The sequence below is a fragment of the Pinus tabuliformis genome, chromosome 1_2 (assembly GCF_031772625.1).
Source record: "Pinus tabuliformis cultivar Carrire ecotype Pingquan chromosome 1_2, CPIR1, whole genome shotgun sequence".
NCBI classification, from domain to species: Eukaryota; Viridiplantae; Streptophyta; class Pinopsida; order Pinales; family Pinaceae; genus Pinus; species Pinus tabuliformis.
The window spans coordinates 322217155-322231496 of record NC_142298.1 but is presented as its reverse complement, the minus strand read 5'-3'; positions in this window follow the sequence as shown (position 1 = coordinate 322231496).

Genomic DNA, 14342 nt, shown 5'->3' with positions numbered 1-14342 from the left:
GTATGTATGTATGTATGTATGTATAGATATATATTAATGGACTTGAAAATTTTCATGTAAATGAGGATACAACTGTAAGACCTAATAAGGCATGTGTACCCTGTAAATCACTAGTAACATTTGAATGTCCACTTAGGTTATATGGGGACGCATGTGGTGCTATGATGAAGCATGTTGAGCTAGGAAACATGTGAGATTCTCAAATACCCTAGGGTTGACTAGGGTAGGGCCTAGAGGTGAACGATGCTTGTTCACTTGGTTGGTTTGGCTAGATTGGTCAAGGAAAACCCACAGTCAAGTTTAAAATGGGGATTGTTAGATAAACTTGACACAGTGGCGGATTTTAGGTTGTGTCAACAATTATGGTTAACAATTGTGGTTTTTGGCACCTGGTATTGGTGACTCGTGGTATTAAGCTCATGGTATTGCATGTAATTGAAGTCGTTAAAATGATTAGGAATTCTTGATCCAGACTTATGAAGGAACGAAATGAAATACAAATATAAACATAAACACAAAGATACAATGAAAAAAGAAATTTAATTCATTAATAATAAAGTACTGAAAATTGTTTACATGTAAAATGAAAATAAACTAGCTCAAATGATGGTAGCTTATCTATGAGAAGATATGTGGTGGCTACATGCCTTCTAAACCGTGTTACGATGAGGCTCAAAGTCCTAGTTGTTATTGAGAAACAATGGAAAACCCTAAACATCCAAGAACCTAACCCTAGGAGATGAAGCGCCAAAAGTTTGTCAGCCCCGTTGGGGTAAATTGGTACATCAACTTCCCTGGGTCGTAACTTTGGCATGTGATCTTTGTTTGACGCATGCAATGCCTAATTAGAAATAGCCATATAAGGACTACAATTTTTTATTGGAAACCCCTATTGTAGATAATTAGTTTTCCCAATTTCCAAAAAAATGTCGTGTAGGGCCTCAAAACAGCTTCGGACGTTAAGGGCCTGAAAAACTACCAAAAATAGTAAATTGCGATACAATTAAGGAAACTGAATGAAACAATGGTGGGGGTCCAAGTGAAACAGGTGGGTGGCCACCAATATCCACCTGGATCAGTCTGTCCCCCCTTAGGAAGCAATGGTTCCCATTGCATTGAGTGCCTCCATGAGATGAGGAAACTTTTGTTGAACTTGGTCCCTGGTGAGCCACTTGCCTTGGTGCAAGAGTTGGCCATCTTTGACAACCCGATACAATTGGATCTTCTGCTAGCGAGTGTTCTTATTTTTTGTGTCCATGATCCGATCAATTGTGGCATGTTCCATGTAGTTTGGGTTTAGATTTGTTGGTGTGAGTTGTTCTGCAATGTTTGATGTGTCCAGTAATGGTGGAATATATGGTCGATGGCAATCCACATTGAACACTAGGTGTAGTCCAAGGAATGGGGGAATGTTGAGCTCAAAATAATTGTCTCCCATAATCTTGGTGATTTTGTAAGGCCCATATCAGAGTGTTATGAGCTTTCGATGGGCTCTAGTAAGGCGTTCTTTCTAAAAATGCAACGAAACTTTGTCACCCACCTGAAACTTGTGTGGAACCCGATGTTGATCATGTTGCTACTTGTACTTGGCATTGGACTTCTCCAAGATGTCGTGAACCTACTGGTAGAAGTCCTAGATGTGTTTAATAAACCTAGTTGTTTTATCATCCTTAGGCTATACATGTGTGGATTTTATCTGTGTAGTCACATGAGTCATGGTGACATTAATCAGACACAATGGTGTAAATCCTATACCCACTTGAAAGGGATTTCGACCAGTCAAGCTATGGAGAGCTCTATTATAGTTTTGGATACCTGGAGTTTGTTGATGGTACTGGACCCACCAACATGTCAAGGGGATCTCCCTGGTAAGAAGTCCCAATTAGACCTCAGACCGTTTGGTGTAGGAGTCCCAGCAGTGGGTCGTAAGGTAATGCATTGACCATGATGTCACACAGAGACAAGTAGAATAACTCTGTCAGCGGCAAGGGTGTGACTGATGCAGTGAGTCAAGGAAGGTGTATGAGAGGTTCCAACACTTCGAAGGGGGAAGGAGGTGAAGGTGAGTTTCAGGTTGAAAGGGATTAGTCCCAACTCAGCTAGGAACACACAATACAAAGGACATGCACAACATCTGGCGGAGCAGTCCACTCGGATGCGGAAGTCACATGGATTAGTCCGAGACAAGTGCGAAGGTTGTTATGGAAAGTTTCAAGTGAAAGGTATGTCTGATGTTCGGCAGAGCAGTCGACATAGACAGTGACAACATTAGCAACATATGCAACACATTAACAACAAGATTCATATAATTGCATGTGAATCAGTTCACTCACAAGTACATAAGTTAAACAACATATATCATTAAAGAAACCGGAGCAGTCCAACTGCAATAACAACATATGCATGAAAATGTGTTGGTTCTTATTTTATAAAGAAGTGTAAGTCACAATCATACAATACATCCATGTAAACTTGCTAGCCCCAACAGTGGAATGTTATAGCCAAATCTGACTAGTCCTCCAAAGAGATGTACTAGCTCCATGCAGTGGGGAAGCCAAGGCACGTTACAATATTGTCCAAGTCTTCTTCAAGATAGTCTTAGTAGAAGCTTGGCTAACCAAAAGCCTATACAATGAGTTATGAAGGACTATTTATAGCAAAGGGTGGGGTGACCCTTGACATTCCCCCTTTGTGATAGTTCAAATACCCTCATGACTCTTCACCTACTCTATGACTATTACATCCAATTGTTGACACTCAACTTACACTTAACATGACTCAACATAACAATGCACATGTACTCATGTGAGACAACATGGCTTGAGCAAGCCTTGCAAGACATCACTGACACTTGGTCCGCTGTGATGGGACCGACTCTTTGACATGCTTGTGATGGTGAAGGTGGTGAGTTGATGCCAAGCTTGCTCGTCTGTGATGGTGTGCATGCACCTCATGGTGACATCTTGCTGAAGAAAACTCTTGCCTCCATTGCAACCGGTGCATTGGTTCAACCCCTTCATCCAACTCATCTGCTAACATGCGCATGGTCTTCTTGGGTATGGTTGAACCAACAAAACATTGATGCGTAGTGTCTATGTTGATCTTCAAGTGTGTGTTGGTGGTCATGTGCATCAACTTGCTGAAGTACATGTTCAGCCCTAGTTGAACTTGTTTCTTGTCTTCACCTTGGTGAGTGTGTTGAATGGGTTGGATTTCATGCGTGAACTCAATGACATGCATGCTGCTGAACCCCTTGCATGTGATCAACAACACTATTCACCATGTCTGCTCTGTGTCAGCTGCTGGAATGTATCCTTAACTTGTACGGGCGCAGTTTCATCAATGAGTCCATGTTGTGCACACTATTGTTCTTGTTCTTGTTGTAACTCATTCGTCTATCTGTGCAGCTTCATGTTCTTCCTAAGTTTCTTCTTTATCACATGCAACTCCTTCTTTGTTCCATCTTCTACCTTCACACAATATTAATGTCATGCCGTCACTTCATATTCGGAGTCTCCAAAGTTGCTTTCATCATCCATGGACCTTCTTGAGCTTGCAACCTTGTTCTGCCTCTGTGTTATCAACAACCGTCCTCTTGCATTCACTACATTCACTGCATTCGGTATGTTTCCTTCAACTGTTGTTCATGATGCTGCTCACTATGACGTTGCTGCTTGATGTCCTTGTCTACGAACAACTCGATGTCTTCGTGGGTAGGGAAGTCCATGGACACTTGATCGACTGCATCCACGAGTGTGCTCTGAATGGTGTCTTCGTCTCTGCTCTCCTGGAAACCACTGTACCTGTACTACTGAGAGGCAGATGAACACCTGGGATACGTGAAGACATGGCAACACTCACGTCAAGCAATTTTTCAGTCGAAAACCAAAATGAACATGAGAATTGACTTGCAACATACCTAGGTGCATGATCATGAAGGTTTCGCAATTTCGGTTGGGAGGTCGGGAGACCGACTACCAAGACTACACAAGGCATAGTCTAGGCTGCTAAGAGACTGACTAACTGCTGGAACTGTGCAATGCACAATCCAGTCTGGCTGTTGACTCCTGGGATTGTGCAATGTGAAATTCCAGCTGGGAAGACTACTGGCCTAGGGACAGATTTGCGCAATTTCTTGGGCTAAGTAGCCATTGTCCTCCAGAAATGCGCAAAAAATCCTGGAGGCCAGTGCTGGGCAGGAATGCACAAATCTGGAGAGGAAGGTGAGCCTTCCTTTCCCAGATTGCGCAATGCATCCTTCGTGAAGGCAGAGCCCGGGCCAAGGTTGGCCCGACTCGCCGACGGGCAACTGAAAGCAAGTCAGTGAATGCATGGCGACACTAAGTGATAACAGAAGTGATTAACAGTGCATGCAAAACATGAATGAAAGATTCAACAAACAAATCAACATGCATGTGAGTGAGGAAGTTCGCTAGTTGGGTGAACATCCGTGCGAAACAGTTTCATGCATGTGACCGCTGTGAGATAGCAACGAAAACTGAAACAGAGCTAGGAAAGGCTAGTATACATGTAAACGACAAAAAGCATTCAAAGAAATCAAGCGAACAGTACTCCCACAAGAAAAAACACAAAAAGCGACAGAAATGCAGCACAACGCATGGGAAGCGGGCTTACCCCAAAAAAACTGAGTTGAATGTGCAGATTGCTCCTAGATATGATGTGGTATGTCAGAGCTGAAAGGTTGACGTGAGGAATGATCTCTGTAGCATCTGGTTGATGACTTTTGACAACATCGAGGTCATGATGCACATGCCACGAATCTAGGAGAAGCGACACTTGGTGAGAGGTTTAGGAATTTCTCCTTGAATGCAACCTCTAGCTGCTAAACATAGATCCCTAAAACAAGGGATTCCTTTGCATGTTGCCTTGGGAGAATCATCCCATGCATGCAAGTCTATTTTTCTCAGTCCCGGAGGGAACCGGTCAACTTAGCTGCACATGCAAGAGACTGCTCGACTGCTAGAGAAAAATACGCATTTCTAGCTGGGAGCTGGGTTGGCTGCCTAGGAGATTTGCACAATTTCTGGGAAGAGCAGCTGACTGCTACCCAGATTTGTGCAAATCCTAGGTTGAACATCCTGCTGCTGGGAATATTTGCGCAAATACTGCTGGGAGGGTTGGCTAGCAGGGTTGCGCAATCCTAGAGCCTAATAGGCTGTGAGAGAGTATTGCACAATTCCTAGAGGGAAGGCTGGTTTCCCTCTAGAAATGTGCAATTTGCAAGGGGAAGCTACTCAGCCTGTAGCTGGACCAAGTCTGGGTGAGTAGCCTATGAGGGGAATGGATCAAGTTATGACCGACAGGCTACCTTTGTGCAAGAAAGACACTGAAGCTTGTGAAATTGATGAAGCAAGGCAAGCTGTTGTGAAGGTTGGAGGGAAGGCTCCAAAACGAGGCTAAGGAAAAATTTTGGAGGGTGGTTGTAGCCGCTACAATAGAGTTGTACATGTGGAGTATGTGCATTTTCATCTTGTTGACAACCTTTGTCTGACAGTTAGTTTGGGGATGGAATGCAGTCGACTTGATGAGATTGGTGTCCAATAGTGTCCAGAGGCTCGACCAAAATGTGCTCAGGAAATTGCTATCCTCATCTAATATAATGGTCCGCAAGATCCAAAAATGTACCAATACTCAATCAAAGAATATTTTGGTAGTGTCCTCTATTGTGATACTCTTCTTGCATGCCACTAATATAGCCATCGTAGAAAAAAATTCCACGACCACAAATACACAAGAATAACCATGCTTATTATAAGGGAGCCTAGATAGATAGTCTATGGAGATGGATTCCCAAGGTTGGCCAGGAGTGGGCAGAAGAGTGTATAGGCCTTGCTTCTTTATGGTTGGCTTGGAGATGGGCACAGGCAGTGTAGGATTTGATATATTTTCCAACATCTTGTTGGTGTTTTGGCCAATAAAAGTACTTATGTAGTATGACCATAGTTTTCTCCACATCAAAGTGTCATGTGAACCAACTATAGTGTGCCTCTCAAATCATCTTCACACGCTCACTTGAAGGAACACAAAGGTGGCCGAAGTAGCATAATAATGCATCCTGGAGGTGGAAATTTGGACCCTGCTTTCCATCCACTAATATCTGGTATGTGGTGGTAAACTCTAGATCATTTTTGTACAATTGCGACCATTGAGAGGTCTTGTGGCCACAAGAGTTGAGAACATTATTCAGTGCTGAAACTGGGGGCTGACTATGGAAATATGCAACATGATTGATATTGACCTTTTTGTATTTAATTTTCAAGTGAAATTGTTGTAGATACGTAGACCACTTCTTATAGAGATTGTTCTGCAACTTCCCTTGTGTTTGTAAAAATTGAAGAGGTCAGTGATCGATGTGGATGACCATCTCCTTCCCTAGAATGTAATGTTTCCATTGTCGGTAAGCCTGCATGATAGAATACATATCTTTATCATAGGTGGGGTACTTCTGAATTGTATCAGAAAATGTCTCACTATGATAGGCCACTGAATGATTGTGTTGGGTGAGGACTACACCAATAGCATAGTCAGAGGTGTCTATCTCAATTTCAAATGGTTGTTGCAAGTCTGGCAATGTGAGTACAAGTGCAGAGAAGAGGTAGTGCTTCAACGTGACGAATGCCTTATATTGGTACTTGGACCAAGAAAACGTTGCTTTTTCTTTGCCCTTGGTAATCTGACTCAAAGGCCAACTGACATGGGAGAATCCCAACACAAACCTCTGATAAATATTTGCGAGGCCCAAAAATATGCAAAGCTTTGTTATAGTGGTCTAGGTTGTCCAATCTCAAATGACTTGGATCTTAGCCGGATCCCAATGCATGCCTTGCTCATCTATGATGTAACCCATATATTGGACCTGACTCATTCCAAAGGTGCATTTCTCCAAGTTGGCACATAGTTTGTGTTGTCGCAGGGTTTGAAGGACTTGCCATATGTGTTGCAATTACTCTTCCCAACTCTTGCTAAATATGAGGATATCGTCCACATAAAAAACCACAAAAAAGTTGGTGAAGGGCCACAAGATGTCATCCATCGGCCTCATAAAAGTAGCAGGGGAATTTGTCAACCTAAAGGGCATGACCAACCATTCAAAAAGGCCTTCCTTAGATTTGAAGGAGGTCTTCCATACATTTCTGGGCTCTATTAGAACTTGGTGATAGCCAGACTTTAGATCAATCTTGCTAAAATATTTAGCCCCCTTGAGATGGTCTAGAAGGTCATCAATCTATGGGATTGGATACCTGTTTCTGACAGTAATTTTGTTTAGTGTCTGATAATCAATTCAAAGCCTCCAGGTCCCATCCTTCTTCTGTACAAGTACAATCAGGCACCCACAGGGTGAGGAACTTGGTCAGATGTGCCCTTTTTGAAGCAACTCCTCGATCTACAACTTGATCTATTCATTTTCTAGAATGGAGTGGCAGTATATTAGCCCATTGGGTATGGGTGCTCTGGGACTCAAATCGATGGAATGCTTGCCCTGACATTATAAGGATACCCCTGTGGGTGGGGAGAAGATGTCCCCATATTCTTCCACAACCTTATCCACCTGCTTCTGCTACATGGAGGAACCCTTCCCATGGGCCATGGATATGGCCACGATCTTCCCCTTACTTTGAGATTGAATTAGAAAGAAAAAAAATTCTCGGTCTGGGAGATGATCTTACTGCATTTCTTAGCAGAGATCAAAGAGATGGTGGTAGGAAGGGATACCTCCAGTATCTTATACAACTTATTGCTCAAAGTAATAATAACAGTGTGAGGCCTAGGCTCATACACAACATGGAACTTCCACAAGTAAGGTTGGCCTAATAATACATCACAAACTTCAAGAGGTGTGACATCACACATTACCTAATCCGTGAATGACTTGATGTTGTAGTTAGGCTACACTAATGGCTGACACAGAGATATTGTCCCTAGTGAATCCACCCAATGTTGTATGGTTATAGGTGTGGTGTGGTCAGTAAGCCAAACCACTTCATGACCTCTGCTAAAATGACGTTCTTTTGGCTCGCATTGTCGACAATGAACTACAACGGAGAACCCTTCACCGATATCAGTGAGTGGAAGAGACACTCGTCCTCCTATGGATCTTTAGGCTCAATATTTTGGCTCTTGGTGGTGGAAATGGTGGCATTGGGCTCCGCAACAATAATATTCTTCCCTTTGTCATTCCCCTTGTCGGGTTCTAACTCAAATTCAGAACACGTATCTGACTCTGAAGCCTTCATTTCAACCACTAGTGATTGCTTGGCTTGACACTCACTTGTGTTGTTAGTGAGGCTCCAATGAAACTCACACCATTTTCCTGTGTCCTTATTTTTATTCATGGTGTTGTTCTTTTCTTGTGGCTTTGTCGGGTTGTCTTAGGTCACCCCTCCTTAGTTTTGTCCTTTGTTTTACAGCTTGGGGGAACTCTTGCTTTTCTCCTAATTCGTAGATCCAAAGTCGTGCTTCTTTTGTTTAAATTTTTGTTCAATCTTGGCAACATATCGGTATGCTACACCAAGCGAGGAGATGTACAGGAACTCCATTTCTTCCAGAATGCATTTGTGCATAGGTGGGTGGCCAAAAATATCCACCTGGATCAATTCTCCATTGTATTGAGCAAGAGTTGAGCATTGGAAGCTCAGGTTATTGGTCGAATTGTTTGTGTTTTAGCCAAGAATAATTCATTGGTTTTTACCTAGTTAGAGTTATTTAGGGTAAATCATGTTGTACATGGTTTGAATGCCTTATCTCAACATGTCTTGATTATTATATTTGTTTCTCTCATTTCTCTCATATTCTCTCTGAAAAATAACAACAAACTTCACTTAACTTTCATACAAATTCTTGCTCAAGCCTTTGTTGTTGTGATTTGATCTTTGTATGTTTCTTAAATGGAGGTTTATAATTATGATATGCACCTTGAATCATCAATATGCCTGGGAAAATATACTCTTGAAGCCAACAACAACACTATTATGTGTAGAGTTCGTTCTCTAAAGGAAAAAGTTTATTTACCATCTCTCCGTATTGGAAAATGTTCTAATACAAATCTTATTTGTCATTAAGTGAATTCCATTTTTAAATGCTTGTATTTACGATCTCATAAGTGAAATTGTTACATGATTCAATAGAAATTTATTCATACTTACTCGTTTTCAACATGGATATGTCGGCCCTCCTTACCTATCTAAGAAGGGGAATTCCAAAATCTTCAAAAAAAAAAAAAAAAAATACTGATAAAGAATATATTATGTATCATTTTATGCATATTAAAATATAATATGTAATTTAAAATATATATATTTTTTTAAATGTAAATTAAAATACAATTGAATTAATATAAATATAAAATTTTATAAATATTAAAAGATTTAAGTATGTTTAATATTTGAAATTAAATATATGTAAAAAAAATATGTGAAAATCTTATGATATATGTATTTTTTTTATTAATTTCAAATTATTTTAAACGATAATTTAAATATGTTAAAAACTATATATTTTTAAATAGATAATTATGAGAATTAGAAACTTATGTACTATATTTTATAAATTCAAATATTTTACCTTATACACATGCAATTTAAGTAATTCAACAATGATCATTTCTATTATATAGTATCCTTGCAAACCTAACAATAAAAGAGAGAGCGAGCATGAATACTTGGAATGCATTGAGTGTAAAAAATGAGACATAATATATTAGTTGTATCCGTGTAAACATAAAAAAAAGAAAAGAAAAAAAGAACATGAATACTTAGAATGCATTGAGTGTAAAAAAATGAGACATAATATATTAATTATATCCGTGTAAACATAAAAAAGAACATGAATACTCAGAATGCAATAAGTGTAAAAAAATGAGACATAATATATTAATTGTATCTGTGTAAACATAAAAAAGAAAAGAAAAAAAGAACATGAATACTTGGACTGCATTGAGTGTAAAAAAATGAGACATAATATATTAATTGTAACAAAAATGATATAACAAATAAATTTAAATGTATTTTCATAAATACATATAAGTCTTATCATTATATCACTCAAAGGTATTTGAGACTTTTTTTGCAATGCACTATCCTAGAAGAAGAAAGTTGAACGTGGGGTCTCTGTTTTTTCTTAGTACCTTCAAACTTAGGGGATTGCAAAAGGCATGGTTTCTTGTACTTGTTTTTGAAATATTTAGTGTTGTTTGCTTTATAATTGAAATGGAGTGGAAATATTTTTCTTCCTCTATAAATTTATATAATAAATCTATATTTTTTTTCTACTTTGTTTCAATGTTCATTCTCTTTTTCATCCAACCCCACCCCAACTGATGTTGTGATTCTTTCAATTGTTTAGTCAATTTCCCTACTATTTTCATTAAACTTTTTCTATTGTTGAGGAAACCTAACAACAATTGTTGCATCTTTAGCATTCAAATTTATGTCTTCTAGAGGAAAGGTATATGCTACTATCACAACTTGGAATTGTGTTGTTATATTCTATTGAAAATGCACAACTTAGGTTTTGAGGCTATTCATCTTCATATGACACACTAAATATTGTGCTTTTTGGTTCCCCAATAGTTTCTACTTCAACTTTCATATCTTAATGTATTTATCTACTATTTTCTCCCATAATGCTAAAATTCATGGTACTAGGAAAATGAAAACATTAGCTGCGATAATCATTGTTGTAGTAGTATTTTGCAATGATTTCTCTTAAGAATATAAATCCTTAAAGTTATCACCTCATTTGTTAGGAATTTTTCTTTTTCTTTCTCTTCAGTTGTTGTATTAAAAATATAATATCATTAGCCCTTTATTTCAACACATTATATTGCATTGAAAATATAATATATACATGGGGTTATTTTCTATGTCTTAGTTGGGAACCCTTTTTTCATCCTCTTACATCAATTTATATGTTCTTATATCCATTTTCAAATACTAATTATAGTCCATTTGCATCTTATTAAGATTGTATTTGTGTCTTGACATTGTATCATTAGCATCCAAAAATGTCTGCATAATCCCTTTCAATGTTCCACTGGCATTTAACTAACACCCCATTACTGTCGAACCAACATCTTGTCATGTTGTTATAGGCCCATTAGTGTCCAAATAATGTGTCTTTGGCTTCTCACTAGATTCCACTTGGAGTCCCAAGTAAGTTAGGTTAGAATGGTTATGTGGGTTGAATGTATTAGGTAGGTTAGTGGGTCAGATATATTATATGGGCTAGATGGTTAGTAGATCATATGGGCCAATGGATTAGAAGGTTAGGTAGATTAATGGGGTGCATTAAAAGTTAGGTGGTTTAGGTGGGTTAGTGCATTATATGAGTTTGAATGGTTATTTATGTTGTTGGGGTAGATTAGGTAGGTATGATAGGTCACTAGGGTAGGTCATCTATGCTTTCAGGGTAGATTATTGATAAGGATTCTTATCCCTAAACATTTCATAAGTAATTAGTATCTCTATTTATTCTTTGTATTAGGAGAGTATCATTATTGGTTTGGAGTGATGAATAGACTTTAGTTTCCTATTCTTGTCACTAGTTGAGATCATATCTCTAACTAGATTTATTATTGCATTTAGTTGATATTCCTTAGGATCTTGCACTTTAGATTTTTGAGGTTGTTTTCTTTATGTAAAGACAATTAAACTTGTGTTTAGTTTAATGAAATATTATCCTAAGTTTTCAATTAATATTTTTTATACAAACTCAACTCGTGAGTGGGATTTCCCATTCATTGATGCAAAACATGTGCCTTTATAGTTGACAAAACTTTCTGAACAACAACAATATCTTGCCGCTAGACTAAAATCTAATGATTTTCTCATCCTCTACTAAAACTATTCATGCCATATCTAAGTAATTGATTAAATAAGGAATTTGTCTTCATCTTAGGATTTATATTCAATGCAACTAGTATTAAATTTGTTGCAAATAAAGGTGTTGTCGCTACTACAACACCCTCCAAAACTTCACTACATTCAAATTTTGGAGCCTACCAAATTATCGTATCAAGTGTCACTTTGGTCATCAAGTGTCGTTTCGAGTCATTCCACATGTTTCAAGTGTTCTCGATTGTTCCTAAGTGTCACCACATTGTTTACAACATCTTTAGTGCACTTCATGGTCATAATACCTTTGTTTGTTTTACAGTTTTGGTCGTAGCCGAACACACATTGTTTATTGTACTTGGGGAGGGTTTATAAATGTGAAAATTTCAAGTCTGAAATTCTTATTGTAGCAATTAATTCTCCTAGTTGTTTATTAATTTAACAATTTATTTTCTATGGAAAATACCAAATAAATCACATTGCAATGTTCACAAATAAAACTACGAAAAATAATAACGTTGGAAACTGAGAAATTCCATCACACACATAAAAATTGATGCACTTAATTTTGGACAAATTTCCCTAGAAAAACGCAACTTGGGAAAACCGGTCCAACAACTAAGAGTTATTATTATAATGCAGCAATGAAATAATATGAGTACAATCTAGATGTCGAATATTGGATATCCTGCATAGAAAATGCTATAAGAAATAATCTTAGGGAAATTACTCTCACTCCGAGAAATACTAACACTTGACTGCCTCTGAAAAGCAAGTTGTCCACCTAGATCTATGTAGTCCCTATGTCACCTCTACGCAATCCCTCAAATGCTTCAGCTCAAACTATTTGTAAATCAGGTTGTCCTTCTTGCTACTAATTTTGAAAATGCTTCTCCAACCCTCGGGAACCTCTCCCTAGCCTCTGGAACTAAAAACATCTTCTTCCTTCAGCAAATCAAACTTCCCTCTGAAGCTTTTGCATTGCCTCTGCGCAACCTCTTGGAGAAATTTTGGCATCTCTACAATGTATTCACCAAATCGGGAAAAAAATTCTCCAGCTTCACTGTCCTTGCCCCTCTCTATCACTACTTCCCTTCTGAAGCTCGAACTCTTTTGGAAACTACTGCTGCTCTCTGGAAATCAAATTTCCCAAGGAAAATTTTTCTTGAGTCTGTGTGTTCCATCTACCCATGGAATTCTTCTTATAATCTTTTGTTGGACCTCCAACAACCAAGATTAGAACTTAATAAAGGGCCAATATCATATTAGAGTCGAATCGTGTCAGTTTCTAGATGATTCACACCTTATCTCGATTAATTTTGATTAATTAACCACTTTTCCTAAGTTTAGACTTAGGAAATATTTAAAAATAGCCTAATAATCTAATTGAGACACTTCTAGGTGGAGTTTTCAAAAAAAAATTATTGGTTATGGAGGACTCCTATGTTTTAGCCTCTCCACAATGTTTCCAGACTAGAAAAACTCCAATGCTACAAAAACTAACACTCCTTCTTAGTGAGGAAGGTGTTCTAGTGTTGCACCACTGCTACAACACCTTGTCTCTATATCACCCTTTGTCACACTGTTGATGTATGGCCACTGTCCACAAACCACAACACAAATATGATGTTGCATTAGTGTTCTTGTTGACACTGTTATACTACTGCCAACTCTACATCTTCACTGCAACTCCCTCTCATCTGTTGATGTTGCAACTACAACTACTACAATTGAGAAGCATCTTAAATATTGAATTAGTTGTGTTTGTTGCATTTGTCTCCTGAGTCCTGAATTCTACTAGCCACTACGCTATCCACCAAGGAATTTGTGTTGCTACTAACTCTGTAATATGCCACTTTGCACTGCTTCCAAATTTTCACTGCACTCCTTAGCTCCTGACTACTACTAGTCTGTTATTGTCACTTGGTATTTTGACTACAACACTAACATTGATCCATCTTACTAATGAATATTTCTGGCCTGCATAGACAGGTAATGATCCATGAGGAGGATACCTCAATAGACCCTGCCCAAATTTTGCAACTCTGGGAATATAGCTCCATATCGCCCCACCTCTCTCTTAGAGGTATAGCTGCAAACATAGAAAATTCTTCCTCCAGCCTGGAGGACAACTTATCTATCTCTGTGGATGTTGTCGTCTAGTCTTGCTTCTCCTACTTGTCCTTCTTCCTAAGATGACACTGGGTATTGTAGTGGCCAAGCTCGCCACACATGAAGCACTTGACCTTAGATATATCCTTCTTTTTATTCTCACCTAATCTTTGGCTGGGGCCCTTTGATGCTAGGGCCACATTCTCCTATTCCTTCTCACTCTTCACACCCTTGCTGCTACTTCTGTTGATGGAACTCTTTAACAAAGCTCTCCTCAACTCGTCCTGTTGTAGGTCGAACCACATCCTGTCCTATCCCGGAAATGTGTCTCTAGAAAATATACTTTGGATGAAGACCTTCCAATCCTCTAAGACATTA